At 34.9% G+C, this 14,914-nt stretch overlaps 1 protein-coding gene across 2 annotated transcripts in view; it reads right to left on the bottom strand.

The window, feature by feature from the left end:
• The window catches only part of LOC129222286 (coiled-coil domain-containing protein 102A-like), a 37,869-nt gene extending 24,636 nt beyond the window's left edge, over positions 1-13,233 (bottom strand). For both annotated transcript variants that reach the window (XM_054856783.1, XM_054856775.1), the window contains exon 1: positions 13,112-13,233. The gene's annotated coding sequence lies outside the window, so the exon portion shown is untranslated. The remainder of the gene's footprint in view (positions 1-13,111) is intronic.
• Between the last annotated feature and the right edge of the window lie 1,681 nt (positions 13,234-14,914).

Here is a 14,914-nt window from a genome sequence, read left to right as displayed (position 1 = left end):
GCTTCATTTACATTTTAAGTGATTTTTTTTAGCAGCTAAAAAATTGATTCTCATTAAAATCTGAATATAGAAATCTTTTGCAACTGTAAAACTAACTACATACAATAAATATTAAAAATACATTGAGAAGTTGGTTTCAACAACACTCCTAAAGTAGCACAAAATATACATTGACTACAGGATATGGATTACGAGATAGCTGTCTTAAAGATAATAACTTGATGTGTAAAATCGACCTTGATTTGCCATAAAGAACATGTTAAGATCCCTTTTGGAATATCCGATTGAATTAAAAGAAGGAGGTGCACAACGTAATTTGCATAGAATAATTTAAACTTTCCTACAACTAACCGTTTTTGTGTAATCCAAGATAAAGGCATAACTCACGCACGCACATTGATTCATATGTTGTAGCAAACTCATTGAAATGGATTCAGGTACAGTCAAAATGCATGTTACGTTACCTTGCAAGCATAAATACGCACAGATATCAAGAAAAACTAAAGCCAAAACTCGTTTAGACGCAGTTAAAATGGAAACTTACGGCGAATTTTGAGTGATAAAATGGGAGTAAAAGGTGGTCCTTCTTAGATCGTATGAATTTGTAAATTTTTATCTGGAAGGATTTTTCAGATAATCCGAGCTTTCAGTGATCCAAGATGAGGTGAGCCCCAATTACCTCAGATTTTCGAGACTCTACTGCATACTTTGACAAAACGATGCATTTTCAAACATTTGGCCTGCAGCTTAAACTTTTAGATTTAGATTTCAAAATGGTTTGATATTAAATTTTAACTTCTATAGCATTCCCAGTTATGCTGAAAATAAATACCTGCAGAGTCTTGCCTTAATGTGATCATCCTGCAACACAATTTTGATAACAGTAACAGATTCATAACAATAAGCTAATCATGAAATTAGAGAGTTTTATTAATCCAGGATACACATATCAAGTTTTGAAAGAGGTCATAAAAACTCACCACATAGTTTAGTGTTGTACATTTAATTTAAAATGTGAAAATTATACATAATTTTAAAAAAATCGATTCTTAATTGATGATTTTTTGAGGGTCTACAATTTTTTAAAAGAAGTTCATTCATAGGAGAAGCGTTCTACTGTGTTAAAAGCAGAAGTCGCATTGTTGCAGCTGAGCTCAAAATGAGATTAAGTTTTTCAAGTTTCACGCCTCCTTACGATTGATTCAGATGCCTCTTTTTCAAAACTTTTGAAAAATTGTATGTCATTCACAAATGACAATAAAACATTGTAGTACTTAGAAAAAAGATGTTACAAAGAATCATTTGAAGATCTTTTTGATAAAAATATAGAACCAATTTTGATAAAAATGGCAAGTATAACATCTGCTTAGCATGGCAGTATTGCATTCCACATTTCAACCCTTCTATTGCATTCCTTCTTCTACCATTTGAAGAAGGTGGCTATAAACGAGGCATTTTCCATCTGACTCATCATCTATGTTTCCCATAACAATCTGCCAAACTTCCGATTCTGTTACTGCTACAAAATAATCCCACAGTCTTAGTGAAAAATATTTTTTACAATTACCATATAAAGTTACTCCCCCCCCCCTTCAGGGTTATTTTGATCAATTTCTAAACATAATTCCAATTTTTAAGATGTCACATATGAAGAGGTTTTTTTGTTGTTTCTTCAGTTTCTTGGTAAACCTTTTACCAAAATCTTGTACGGCAAGAGCTGTTTCCAATTGTTTCAATGGGAACCAAATCCTATGAAGTTGCAAAGAGTTCCATTACATCAAGGAAGGTTGTTTTCTTGGCCAACTAGCACTAAGATTGTATTTGCCTTCTACTTTTTTTTTTTCAATATTCCTGCCTATATAAGAATTGTATCCTTTCTAATAAATAAATTCCTTGATGATCACAATGTTTTCTTTCTCTTTTTTTGTTTATATGTTTCCTTCTGTTTATCTAACAAATGTCTGTAAAATGAAATCTGTATCTACAAATATGAAGTGAGAAAATCAGGACCAAGGGATTCTGATAACAATAAGGGATGAAAAAACACTAACTGTGATTACATTAATCATTGTACCATTGCTTGTTTAAATTTTAATGATAAGTACAATCCTACTCTTTTACAAAAATATACTATTCATGAAAAATAAATAACAGCAAGAAAACAGAAATTACAAAACGTTGTAACAAGTAAATCATTTAAAAAGAATACAAATCAAGCAGATTTTATTATAAAAAGTAGAGATATTCTAGAATTTTAAACTGTGTTCATAGCCTGTGTGCCCCCCCCCCCCCATAGCCCACGTCTAACTATTCCAACGTCTTTAATTGAGTTAATAAGCAGAGTTTGAATTTGGATGGTAACCCATAAAAAATCATCAATTTTTTTTTAAAGTCAAAAAAAAAAAAAAACATAATCTCTTAAAATTTATTACATGCCCTAATAAGAAAACAAGAATAACAATCTAAAACAATAGTAGTTCCTCCCTAAAATTACTATTGTGATACAATATATTTTATGAGAAATTTATACAAAACATTTTATTAAAAATCAATGTTATCCTCCTAAACAAAAAAGAAGTGAAGAAGATAGGGAAAACACATTGACTCCTGCTATGATGATCGTTTTATTTACATAAATTTTAACCTCTTTCATAAAATTCACAATAATATAAAATTGCATTGAATTTCTAAGTGTTTTTGAACCCACTGCCTTTTTGCCTCAAAATTTACAGAAATTTTACATTTCTAGTCGGAACATTTTTGGAAACAATAGTGGCACTAGGGAGTTTTGTTTCAATGTGTTGAATTTAGAGAAAATTCCCTAACCAAAAAAGTGGGGATCAAAGAGACTGAGCTCCCCTCAGGGGCGCCGACTTGCAAAAATTATTGAGGGAGCCAGACTGCATCGGTGATCCAGGGGTTATGTAATCCCACGGCGTCCCCCCGCCCCACTTTTCAAAAAAAAAGTTCAGATTTTTTGAACCTTGAAAATGCCAGTTTACATATTTTCTGGTGTATATGATTTATACAAACAAACGATATGTGACATGGCGTTTTCAAAGTCAATCTAAGATTTTGTATACAAATTTTCTGGTTCAATTAGATCATGTCACTTGTCTTCAATGCAGGATATTTTTACAGTTCTATTTTGGGGGAAGTTGTGCAGTTCCGTGGCTAGGCATTGATATAAGGTAGGGCTTGACTTGCATGGAAGAGTACTCCCAGTGCGCTTAAATACAAAAAATATTGGGAGGGTGGGGGACATACCGCGGATTTAACCCCAGGAAATTTTCTAAATTGGAGATGGAAAAAGTAAGTTTTACAGTTTTTTAAGCATTTTAGAGTAATATATTATCCACATTAGAGCCCCGAAAACTCTACTCTCGCTAACTCGACACATGTTTTGACTTTAAAACACACACACACACACACACACACACACAAAAAAAAAAAAAACCTCATGTACGGTATTTTTGTAAAAAGTTAATTTAATTTATAGTATAATAATTTTGTTTTTATACTATTACAGAATAGTGAATACATATATATAAAAAGATTGAAATTATATTTAAATAAATCTTAAATTATCATTAAAAAATAAAGCATAAGATATTGCTGTCGCACTTTGATTAATGACTGAAATAGCTAATTTAAACTTGCTTTTAATAAGGCTCAGAGTTCATTAAATAAAAATAATATCCCACAGTTAATTTGTTTAATAAATTTAATATAGTATGTAAATAGCGGGTTTTTATAGGGTCTTATACCCTAAAAATATTGAAGTATTTGAAAATAACTAATGCAGTACTATAGTAATACGGTAATAAAATAGTACTAATATTTTGAAATTTTAAATCTAACATTCTGTATGTAGTTAATTCTCTATTTTACAGAGATTTTTAAAAGTGCTTTAAATACCAATATTAGAGCTGTCAATAGAAAGGTGCAAATGTCGACCGCCTGACTAGATTACCGAATTTGAAGTCGTCGACGACTGGTCGAATATCCAATTCATCCAAATTATATCGCTGGTTAAGAACAGCCAAGTTAGATAAATAAATACCTTTGTGCTGAACAGTAAAGTAAGACAAAACAACGTTAGAAGAAGCACAAATTTGTAAATTACAGCAGACACGTGTTTCGGCATTACAGGCAGGGCTGTGGAGTCGGAGTCGGATAGATTTGGGGGTAAAAGAGTCGGAGTCGGAGTTGTTCAAAAACATGCCGACTCCGACTCCAGGCCATGGATGCAAGTTTGGTGATGTGTTCAAGACGGAAAATATTTTCAGCTCCCCCCCCCCCCCCACTGCCGGCATGCAGGCTTAAGGAAAAATTTATGTGTATTAATGTTGTAGATTTTACAATGCCAGGTTTGGAATTTGTTTTTTCGATTTAAATTTTAAGCCTTTAAATTGTAATATTTAAGCGTTTTGACATCATAATTAGAAAAAATCTAAAATCCAGCAATAAGTGGAGTGGAGGTCTGGGGAACTCTCCCCAGAAATTTTTCAAATTGAAGTCCAAAAAACGCTATGGTAGGCCATTTTGGTAAAGTTTTGGGAAAGGAGGGGTTCAGGAACTCTTACATCAATTATTTCAAACTGATAGTCCCAAAATAACAATATTGGGCAGCTTTCAAAAATATTAGAGAAAGGGAGGGGGGGGGGGTGCTCTGGGCTCTCCCAGAAATCGATGTTTCAAAAATGAAATTGTACTCCATCTTTCATAACGTTTATAAGCTTTTTGAATGCACTATGGAAGGGATGGAGTTCAGGAACCCTCCTTCGGCAATATTTCGAAATTGAAGTTCCAAAAATGCAATTTTAGACGATGTTGGATAATGTTAGGGGTAAAAGCGTTCGCAGCGCCGCACCATTAGTTTTTGCCGATCGTAAACATTTTTATTGCAGCAATAAAATCGCTTAGGACATAAGGTTTTAACTCTTGCAACATAAATCAGTTCTGATCGGAATGTCCTACATAAGGTAGCGCCAACAAACTAGAAATGAAGGAAAGGTGGGGGAAGGGTATGGCCAACTAATGATAATGAATTGGCACCATGCCCCCACACAGTCTTCATTTGAAAAAGAATTCTTTCATAAGATAGCAGGTGTTGAAATTAGCAATAAAAAATCGCTTCAGTGAAGTAGATATATTTTTTAAGCAAGGTATCCTTTCCAATATTCCTTTAAATTTTCAGCATCAAAACATTTTCTGAAGAGAACTCCCGAAATCCTTCCTCTGAGTTCACCACAAAAGTCCTAAATTTCAATTTTTAAGGCTTCAGTTTCTAAATTGTTTTGTAGGAATAGTACCCCTCTTACCTATAAACATGACTTATGACAGCCTAAAAGTTTTAATACTTTAATTTTGGAAACTTTTTGAAAGAACCTTCCTACATCCTTCTCCCTTAAGTCATCCTAAGATAGCCCAAAACAAAGCTCTTAAAATTTCAGAAACAAAAATATTAAAACTTATTGAGAGAAAACCTTTGAATTCCCTCTTCTTAAGTCTTTTAAAGATTACCTAAAACTGAGTTCTGAATACTTCAGCTTTGAATATTTTTTGGGAAAGGGGAACCCCGAACCCCCAAGACAGTCTAAAGTTGCTCTTTTAAGAGTCCAGTGTCGGAATTTCGCCTAAAGAGAGCCCCTTCCCTCCCTCTTGACATTCCCAATGACAGCTTAAAAGTTTTAAGACTTCAATTGCAAACACTTTTCGGGAGAGGGTCCCAAATGCCATTTCACTCAAGTCCATTTAATTATAGCCTCAAATACTTTTTAAAACATCAGCTACAAAACATTTTCATGTTAAAACACCAAAACCATCTCTCATAAATTCACCAAAGATTGCCTAAATTAGATTTTCTAAGACTCCAAATTTTTTATTCTTTTTTTAAACCTCCCCCTCCCCTCTTTTACATCATTAAAGACAGACTAATAAGTTTTAAGAGTTTGCAGAGGAGAAATATCAAACTACTCCTAGCTTCAAAAATGGCTTTCAATTCAGTTTTTCAATAGTTTATACTGTAACCCTTAAGTAACACCTCCCCCCCCCCCTCTTAGATTGTCCAAGATATCAACTTTTTAAAACCTCAGTATCGTGGGTTAATTTGCGAACTGATTACCCTCTTTGCAAGAGCAGCGTTTTTTCGCAAATTCGTGCTGCCGTTATTTTTCTCCTTTTTTTTCTCTCCCCCCCTCCCATATTTACATTCTAGCGATTGTTAGATTCAATGACATTGGAATTTAGTGATTCCTAAAGTCTTTGTCAAAAATGCAGGAACGGTTGCTCATCGGTGTTTCCAACCAGCTTGAGATTTCCTCTCGATTATTTCCAAAATTCCCATTTTCATTGAAATATTCAAAATCCCTGATAGTTTCCGTTTTACCTGGTATGTAGACGCCCTTTGATGTGGCGAAAACATTTCATCTTGTCAGCAATCACTCTCAATCGGTGATTCAGATTCAGCTCTTTAAGACATTTTAAGAGTGTACATAATTTTCATTTATGCGTGTAAAGTTTGCAAAAAAAAAACCGCAAATGAAAAAAACGAAAGAATGATCGAAAATAGCATGAGAAAAGGCTAAATTTTAAATTAGAGCCAATTATTTCGAAAAAACAGGGAGAATAGCGAGTAACTCATCGGTCTGCAATGCAGTGAATTGGAAATAACAGAGCTATACCTAAAAAAAACAGGCGCAAGTCGAAAAGCCACTCCTCCAAAAGCACGTTGCAAACAAAACAAGCCCATGGCGGAAAACAGAGAGAATATCGATGTAAATTCGTGGTTATGGAACGGTCCAGTAATTAAAGCATATTTTCCAAACACTCAATTTCTCTTTTTTAAGTAAAAACTGAAAGAAAGGCATCGAATTTCTTTCCGTCCCGACCTCCGTCTCGGAAATTTGTCCAAGACGGAAATCCGTCCTGAGACGGAAGGTCTTGCACCCATGCTCCAGGCTTCTTATTTTCTTTCCTTTTCACTGATTCTTCTTGCATTTTTTAAAAACTGACTAATAATTGATTCGATTACATGTATAAAAAGATACTAATGTGAAAATAACAGCCGTTATGGCAATCAGCTAGCTTGAGTGCTTACCGAACTTTCTGTAGCCGTCCCCTAGTTTGCTTGCTTTTGAACTTAACTAATAGCAACTGTTAGCAAACGATTTTGTTGCGTAACATTTTCAATTAATCGCTTTCAAATAAAAATAGAAATACAGTGTTTTGTTCGATCTCAGTTATAAAATAGTAAAAGAAATGTAACAAATTAGTTAAGTCGAGGCCCGTAGCTAAGGTTAAAACGTTTAAGGGTGATCGGCAAATTCAAAAAAGTTATGCCGCGAAAGCACGAATCCAAAAGATCTGATGAAATAATCTCATGTTTTTTTTTTTTTTAAGACTCTTTCTATAAGCTTGGCTCTCACTAAAAAGTATGGAACAAAATAAGTGTAAATGATTTCTTGATTACAACACTCAATAATAGCAGTTAATCTTAAAATCTTCATATTAAGGTTTATTTGAAAGCAGCCAATAAAATTTAAATTGAAAATTTAGCGAAGAAGAAATATAGGTATAGTAAAAGCTATTCGTATAAATTTGTATACCCCCGTATTTTGTGTAAAATTAGCTCCTGACGTATATGTGCCCTATTTTCGCTGAAATTTTATTGATGAAATATAATTTAAAATATATTCGCGAAAATTTTCAGAATTAAAATATTTATATTTTTTTATAAACTCTGAAATTAACTTGTGGTGTCATCTACCAGATGGGTGTCACCCGGGGCAACCACGCCCTCTCAAGAACGGGGATTTAGAAGAAAAGCTTTTTTTCTCTCAAGTTACAGCTTTCAAAAATTGAAAGCACACGATTTGATCAATATCAATTTGTTAAACATTAAAGGGGGGGGGGAGAATTACAAATAATCCTTTTCAAATTTTTTAAAAGGGATTTTTAAGTCATCTCACTTTTTAACTCGTAACTATTGGAAAATTTGATTTTTAAATTGAATTTCTAACGTTGTATGCGTTTTAGGTTTACAATAAAAAACAAAATGCGAAATTTTCATAAAAAGGAATTAATATTTAAATCTCTTTTTAGAGGTTTCTCCCCTTCCCCTGAAGGGAGAGAGGGAGTTGAAAAAATAAAATTAAAAATATAAAATAAATACGGAGTTGGAGTCGGGCGTTTCAAAATCCAGGAGTCGGAGTCGGCCATTTTCCTTCCGACTCCGCAGCCCTGGTTACAGAAGACAAAAGCCTTACGACAAAAGCCTTAGGCTTTTGTCGGATGTCTTTTCATCCATTAGCTCATTATTTTTTGCATTGAAAAAGGCGTTCCCTGTAACACCGAAACACGTGTCTGCTGTAATTTACAAATTTGTGTTTCTTCTAACGTTGTTTTGTCTTACTTAACAGCCAAGTTGTTCAATCACTTCTTCCCCATTGTTAATCGGACAGACTATCCGCAGGTTCGCACACTAGAACAAATTCTAAGTGCTCGCAGCACCGTAACACTATCATTATTCACACCACTCGTTTTCAGTTGACATACTTTTTGGCGTAAAAATTATTTGTTGTAACCCATTACTGAATGTATTTTACAAGGTAACTATCTTCAAACAAGGAAAATAAAAAATACTGGAACAAATTTGTGAGTTTAGAAAGCATTAAATAACTAATAATTTTCTTAAATTATTGGGGGGGCTCTGCCCCCTCAAAAAACTTTTTGAGGGGGCTCGGGCCCCCTCAGGCCCCATGGAGTCGGCGCCACTGGCTCCCCTTAACTTTAGAGGTTAATCAAGTTCTGAATGCAATATTAGATACTGAAAAGAAATCATATTAAAGCTTTGTGTAAAAGTAAACTATTTCTAGTCTAAGAAATTTACAAATCTACAGGATTTGTGAGTTTTCCTTCCCAAAATAATTATGCGGGAACAAGTGTAATTTAATTAAATACCTGAAACTCATACGTTTTATGATATTCAATTTTAATCTAGCAAGATAATGTTTGCCAAAACTGTTGTTTGATCAAATTATAGAAGTTCCCACAGGCTTCTCAAGGGACACCTTGAAAACTTTGAGACAAGGCAATGTTCAAAATATAGGGTCTGGTGGGGTAAAGTGGTCATAAAATCGTAGGTTTTCAACTTAGGTGGATAATAAATACAATAAATTCTTTAAATACTTCAACTTTTTTTGTTATTATTTTACATTGCATTATTAAAGAACACGTACATTGAATTTCAGGGAAAAAAATATTGATTTAAGTAGTTTTATAACATTTTCATTTCCCTTTGTATTTATGACCACTTTACCCCATGGGGTGGGGGAAAGTGGTCATAGCATGGGGTAAAGTGGTCATAGTTAAAAACAGCTACAAAACTGTTACAAATAACCCTATTATATGTATATTTTGGTTATTTTTATAGTTACAAGTATATGTACGAGTATATGCGAGTATGCACGAGTATATACGTGTCGTTTAAACAAGAGTAAACATGTTCATATATGAATAAATACATGTATACATCAGGTACATGCATGCATGTGCCTACTCAAGTATATTCGTGTATACACGAGCGTATAAGCATGTATACGTTTTTGCCTACAGGAGTGTATACGTGTCTACACGAGTATATACGAGTCACGTGTATATGCGGGTATATACGCGCAAAACGAACATCATTTGCGTGTTTGCACATGTATCTCAAGTATATATGTGCATACCTGAGTTTCTGAGTAGATACGTGTATAGTCGACGTATATACGCATATATAAGTGTACATAGATACACTACTGGCCATTAAAATTGCTACACCAAGAAGAAATTGCCAGAATGAAGCTAAATTTTACATACGTGATAATAAAATTGACATTAGAAAGTGATTACAAAATTAAAGCAAATTGATCATTTATGGTTGGAAAAATCTCGAATAAATGGAGGTTTAAGTACCCTGTTAAGACACCTCTAGCGTGAATGTACGATGTACTTGAAGCGAAACAATCGGGCATTGAGACATAACAGTCTCCTACGATATCCTGCGTCATCTCATACCACAGTTGCTGTAAACGTGCAACTCATTCGATCAAACTCATACGTGTTAGCACTCACGACGGGGCTCCCAGGAACCATTTTTTAACATGACAATGCTCGGTCAAACACAGCAAGGGTGAAAAGGGATTTCCTCTTCCGCATTATCACTTTCTCTGGTCTGCGTGATGCTCTGGTCTGCGATTTATGACTTGTCACAAATTGAGCATATCTGGGATCACTTGAGACGGTAAATTGGACAGCCTGTAAATTTGATCAAATTAGTGGCGCGTTTACAGCAAATGTGGTACGAGAAGACGTAAGACATCGTACGAAACTGCTGTACCTCAACGCTCGACCGTATCGGTTCTTAAATTCCAACTAGAGGTGGCGCAACAGGGTACTTAAACCTCCATTCATGTGAGATTTTTCCAGTAATAAATGATCATTTTGCTTTCATTTTGAAATCGTTTTCTAGTGTCAATGCTGCCATCACGTGTGCAAAATTTTGTTTCATTCAGATTATTCCTTCTTGGTGTAGCAATTTTAACGGCCAGTAGTGTACTTACATACATATACGGGTATACACGAGTTAATTCGTGGATATATCCAGTGCGTGTTTGGTACGTGCCTACTCACGTACATACATATATGTGGAAGCAAGAGTATATACGTATGCTTACGTGTAAACACGATTATATACTTGTTAGACGTATATACGTACATTTACGTGTAAACATCAGTACATGTATCCACGTATATCTACGAGTATATCCGCTAATATACATGTATGCTTACATAGTGAATCCAAGATCTTGGGCAAAATCTAAGTGGTGTGAAAGGGGAGGATAAGAAGCAAAGAATCGTAAGGAACTTATGGTTGTTGACGCGCTACATGCACACAAAGCCAGAAATCGATGGAATGAAAACAGGTCACAAATTTGTTACACAAAGATGATTTTACCCGACATTTTAGTTCTTAAGAAATATTTAGACAGTTGTTAAAAAGTAAGGCCTGTAGTAGCTATAATACACGCATCGCAACAAAGGCGCAGCGACTGATGAAAGTTTTTCAAGAGTCTCGTAATTGCAACAGAGTGATTACGACGCATGTATTACATATGCCGGCCGCAAGTTTCATCAATGACTTTAAAACTTTCTTAAGTCGTTGTGTAAAATTGTCTTTTTTGTAATAAATTTGTGACCTGTTTTGCATTCATTATTTTCTGGCTTTGCGTGCATGTAGCGCGTCAGCGTTGAGTTTGTGGCCATATGTTTCTTATGATTCTTGCTTCTTATGATTCTTGCTTCTTATGCTCCTCTCTAACACCTTTTAAAAATTTGCCCAAGAGTTTAAACTCACCCTGCATGCATGTATATCATATGCTAGTATGTAAGTGTCAGCTCGAGTATATACGTGCATATACGTCGTGTCTACCTGAGTATATAAGTGTTCGTATATGTACGAGTATAAACGGGTATATACGTGTATAGTCGAATATATATCTGTATAGATAAAAAATACTACGAGATACCCAAATACGTGTTTATTGGTGCATTTATGTGAATACGTATATATACGTGCCTACACGAGTATATGCGTATGCATGCGCATATACTCATATATTTAACCTTGTTTACTGTAAAAACAATACATATTAAGTGAAATTAATATTTAATTGATACCTGCCTTATACTTAAAGATTAAGTGATTTTAAAAGAACAATATTCGTTAAGCCTAATATTATGACCACTTTACCCCATCTTACTAAAATTGTTCTAAAAAATTATTCAAAAGAGATTCAGCTAACTGCTAATGAGTATGAGTTCTTGAGACATGTAGGAAGCTTCCTGTGCAGTCAATCTGTTCATAATTCTAACAAACAAAATTTCCCAAGGAAGTTAAAAAAAGGTGTTTATATTTTTAAAAAATTCATAATCACTCAAAATATTTTTTTTTACCAAATAAAATTTTGCCAGTTGTAAAATTTTGTATTCAAAATGTAGTTTCTAACTGCACTACTCTAAAATAAAATTTTCACATTCATTCGAACATTTATTTTTAAGGTATAGCCATTTATTTGAATTGTGACCACTTTACCCCATTGACCACTTTCCCCCACCAGACCCTAAGGCTTTGAGTTCAGTAAATACACTGGTTAACTTTCTAAAATTTCATTATATTTGTGCCTTAAATTAAAAGGCAAAAAAAGGGGTTGGGGGTGAGAGAGGGAAAATATTTTAAAATGTAAAAGTACTATATCATCCTTCATGGTCACAACAAGGCTAATAAATGGACGTTCTCACTTAGACTATGATTCCAGGCTTAGAAGGTTAAAAATGTACAGTCTTAAGCAAAGAAGAGACCGAGGGGACATGATTCCGTTGTCTAAATTTATTAAAATGAAAGATGTTACGGGGCAGAAGTTAAGCACTGAAAACAGGACAAGGGGTCATTGTTTTAAGCTATTTAAATCTCAGGCTAACATGGATATTAGGAAAAATTATTATTATAGCAGGGTAGTGGAACCTTGGAACAGTTTACCGGAAGAGGTGGTAATGAGTAAGGGAGTAGATAGTTTTAAGAGGGCCATTGATCTTCATTGGGGATTGTAAATTGACTAGGACCAGTCTAGCTGGGCCCAGAGCCTGTTGCTGGTCGTCACTTTTGTATTTGTATTTGTATTTATATATTTCACCTACTTTCTGCACAAAAAAAAAAAAATAAAAAAATAGATTTGTAGATCTTTTAAGCATTTGCACGAAGAAAATTTTGAGCTTTCATACGTAAATGAAAAAATACACATAAAAAAAGGGAATAGCTAACCTTCAACAATGATCTACGAAATACATTAATAAGCATAATGTAGCAAAATTGTTACTAACAGATAAAATATTTTTAAATGTTACTAAATTCATACATTACATTTTGTTTCACTTAAATCTGAAACAAAATATATATTTGAGAAAGAACTAGGATAGCTTGAGGCATTTTTACATGAAATGTAAACAATTAGGTATAGTGTTCCAGTAATTACGATCAAATGAGCTTGATTACATATAATTGCCTTACCTAAAATAGCCAAGCCATGAGTAAATCATCAACACAACATGGAATGCTAACAAAAATTGAGATTGACAGAGAAAAGGAAGTAAAATGATGAAGTAACTTAGCAAAATAGAAAAACAGTAACTAACTGACAGAAACGACAAACATTAAACAAAACTACAAAACATCTATGACTAATGACGACAAATGACGTAAAGAAAGCCACACTTTCACTTCACTTCACATCGAGAACAATAAGATAGGAGTGAGCATCACCATGAAGAAATGCCGCGTAAAGCGGAGGCTTGGGCCTCCGTGGCTATCCGGAGCGCCCTATTCCCACCAGGTACTAGTGATGGGCATAATCGAGATCTTTTGATAATCGAGATCTCGGGAATCGAGTACTTCTGATAATCGAGTGATTGATAATCGAGATCTTTTTAAGTCGATCACTCGAGTGATTGATAATCGAGATCTTTTGAAATCGAGAACTCGAGCGATTGACTTCTCGAGATCTTCCGAATCGAGTACTCGAGCGATTGACTTCTCGAGATCTTCCGAATCGAGTACTCGAGCGATTGACTTCTCGAGATCTTTGAAATCGAGTACTCGAGCGATTGACTTCTCGAGATCTTTTGAATCGAGTACTCGAGCGATTGACTTCTCGAGATCTTTTGAATCGAGATCTCGAGATGTTTTAAATCGAGATCTCGAGATGTTTCAAATCGAGATCTCGAGACGTTTGAATCGAGTACTCGAGTAGTTCATTTTCTGAGCTTTTCCAAAATTGAGTTGACTGCTACGGGGGTGCCCACTAAAAGGGGGTGGGGTATGGCGCAGCCTGTGCAACTAAAATTTTTAGAGCCGGTTTTTTGAGAGGGTTTTTTTAATCTCATTTTCGAAAGGGGGGAGGGGGTCCATGGTGCAGCCTGCGAAACCGAAATTTTTAGAAGCGGTTTTTTTAGAGTTTTTTTTTTTTAAATCTCATTTCGGGAGGGGGGGGGAGCTCTTTCTAGACGGATGCTCCGTAACATTTGAGAGGGTGCGCCATCGCCCTGCGAAAGGGGGTAGGTGGACTCCCTTTATTTCAGTTGAATTCCCGAGTTGTTTTGGCAGGGGTGAGCTCAAGATAGGAATGTGACATTTAGCCTACCATTTAGGGGTATAATAAGGGGTGAACCCTCCTGGCTTTTAGAAGTTTTAGGTTAAGTTGGGGGGGGGGGTATTGACATCCCCCTTTTAGAAGGGGAATCAATACCACTCCCCCCAAATTCCATGAAAAATTCTAGTTTTTACATTTAAGTGGGTCTAGTTTTTTGTTGTTTTCCGATAAAATTAGCAGATACACCTTTTGTCCCCTTACCCTCCGGTAAAGTTCGAAATACAAGCTTGTTTTAGGGGGTTGATTCGATAGATTTTAGTCTTCATTTTGGGGTCGCAATTCTTGGGGGATGCAGGTTCGACAAGATTCCCTGTTAGCTTGTCAGAAACTAGGAGCTCGGCATTTGGGCGACTGAGTGATTTATTCGAACGGTTATGCATTTAAACTAATGATTTTCATTTATCACGTGATTATTTCGAATGGTTTCGGACTCGCAAACACGAAGTTAATAATGTAAACAAGTAGGGGAATAGTTGCTCTGCCCAAAAGTACTCATTCTTTCCTAGTTTATAGCTTCGCTTTTTTTTTTTTTTTTGATGTTCTTGTTGAGAGTAGTTGAGTATATTTATCTGATTAATACATGAGGAGGGAGGGTAAAATATTTCTGATTGCGTTTTCCAGAGGATTGGGATTCCCGGCGCGTTGAAAAGTGTAAAAGTGAAGTT

This window comes from Uloborus diversus, chromosome 1 (genome assembly GCF_026930045.1).
Source record: "Uloborus diversus isolate 005 chromosome 1, Udiv.v.3.1, whole genome shotgun sequence".
In the NCBI taxonomy this organism is placed as follows: Eukaryota; Metazoa; Arthropoda; class Arachnida; order Araneae; family Uloboridae; genus Uloborus; species Uloborus diversus.
The sequence above is the reverse complement of the archived record's forward strand: the minus strand, read 5'-3'. Positions and strand labels throughout refer to the sequence as shown.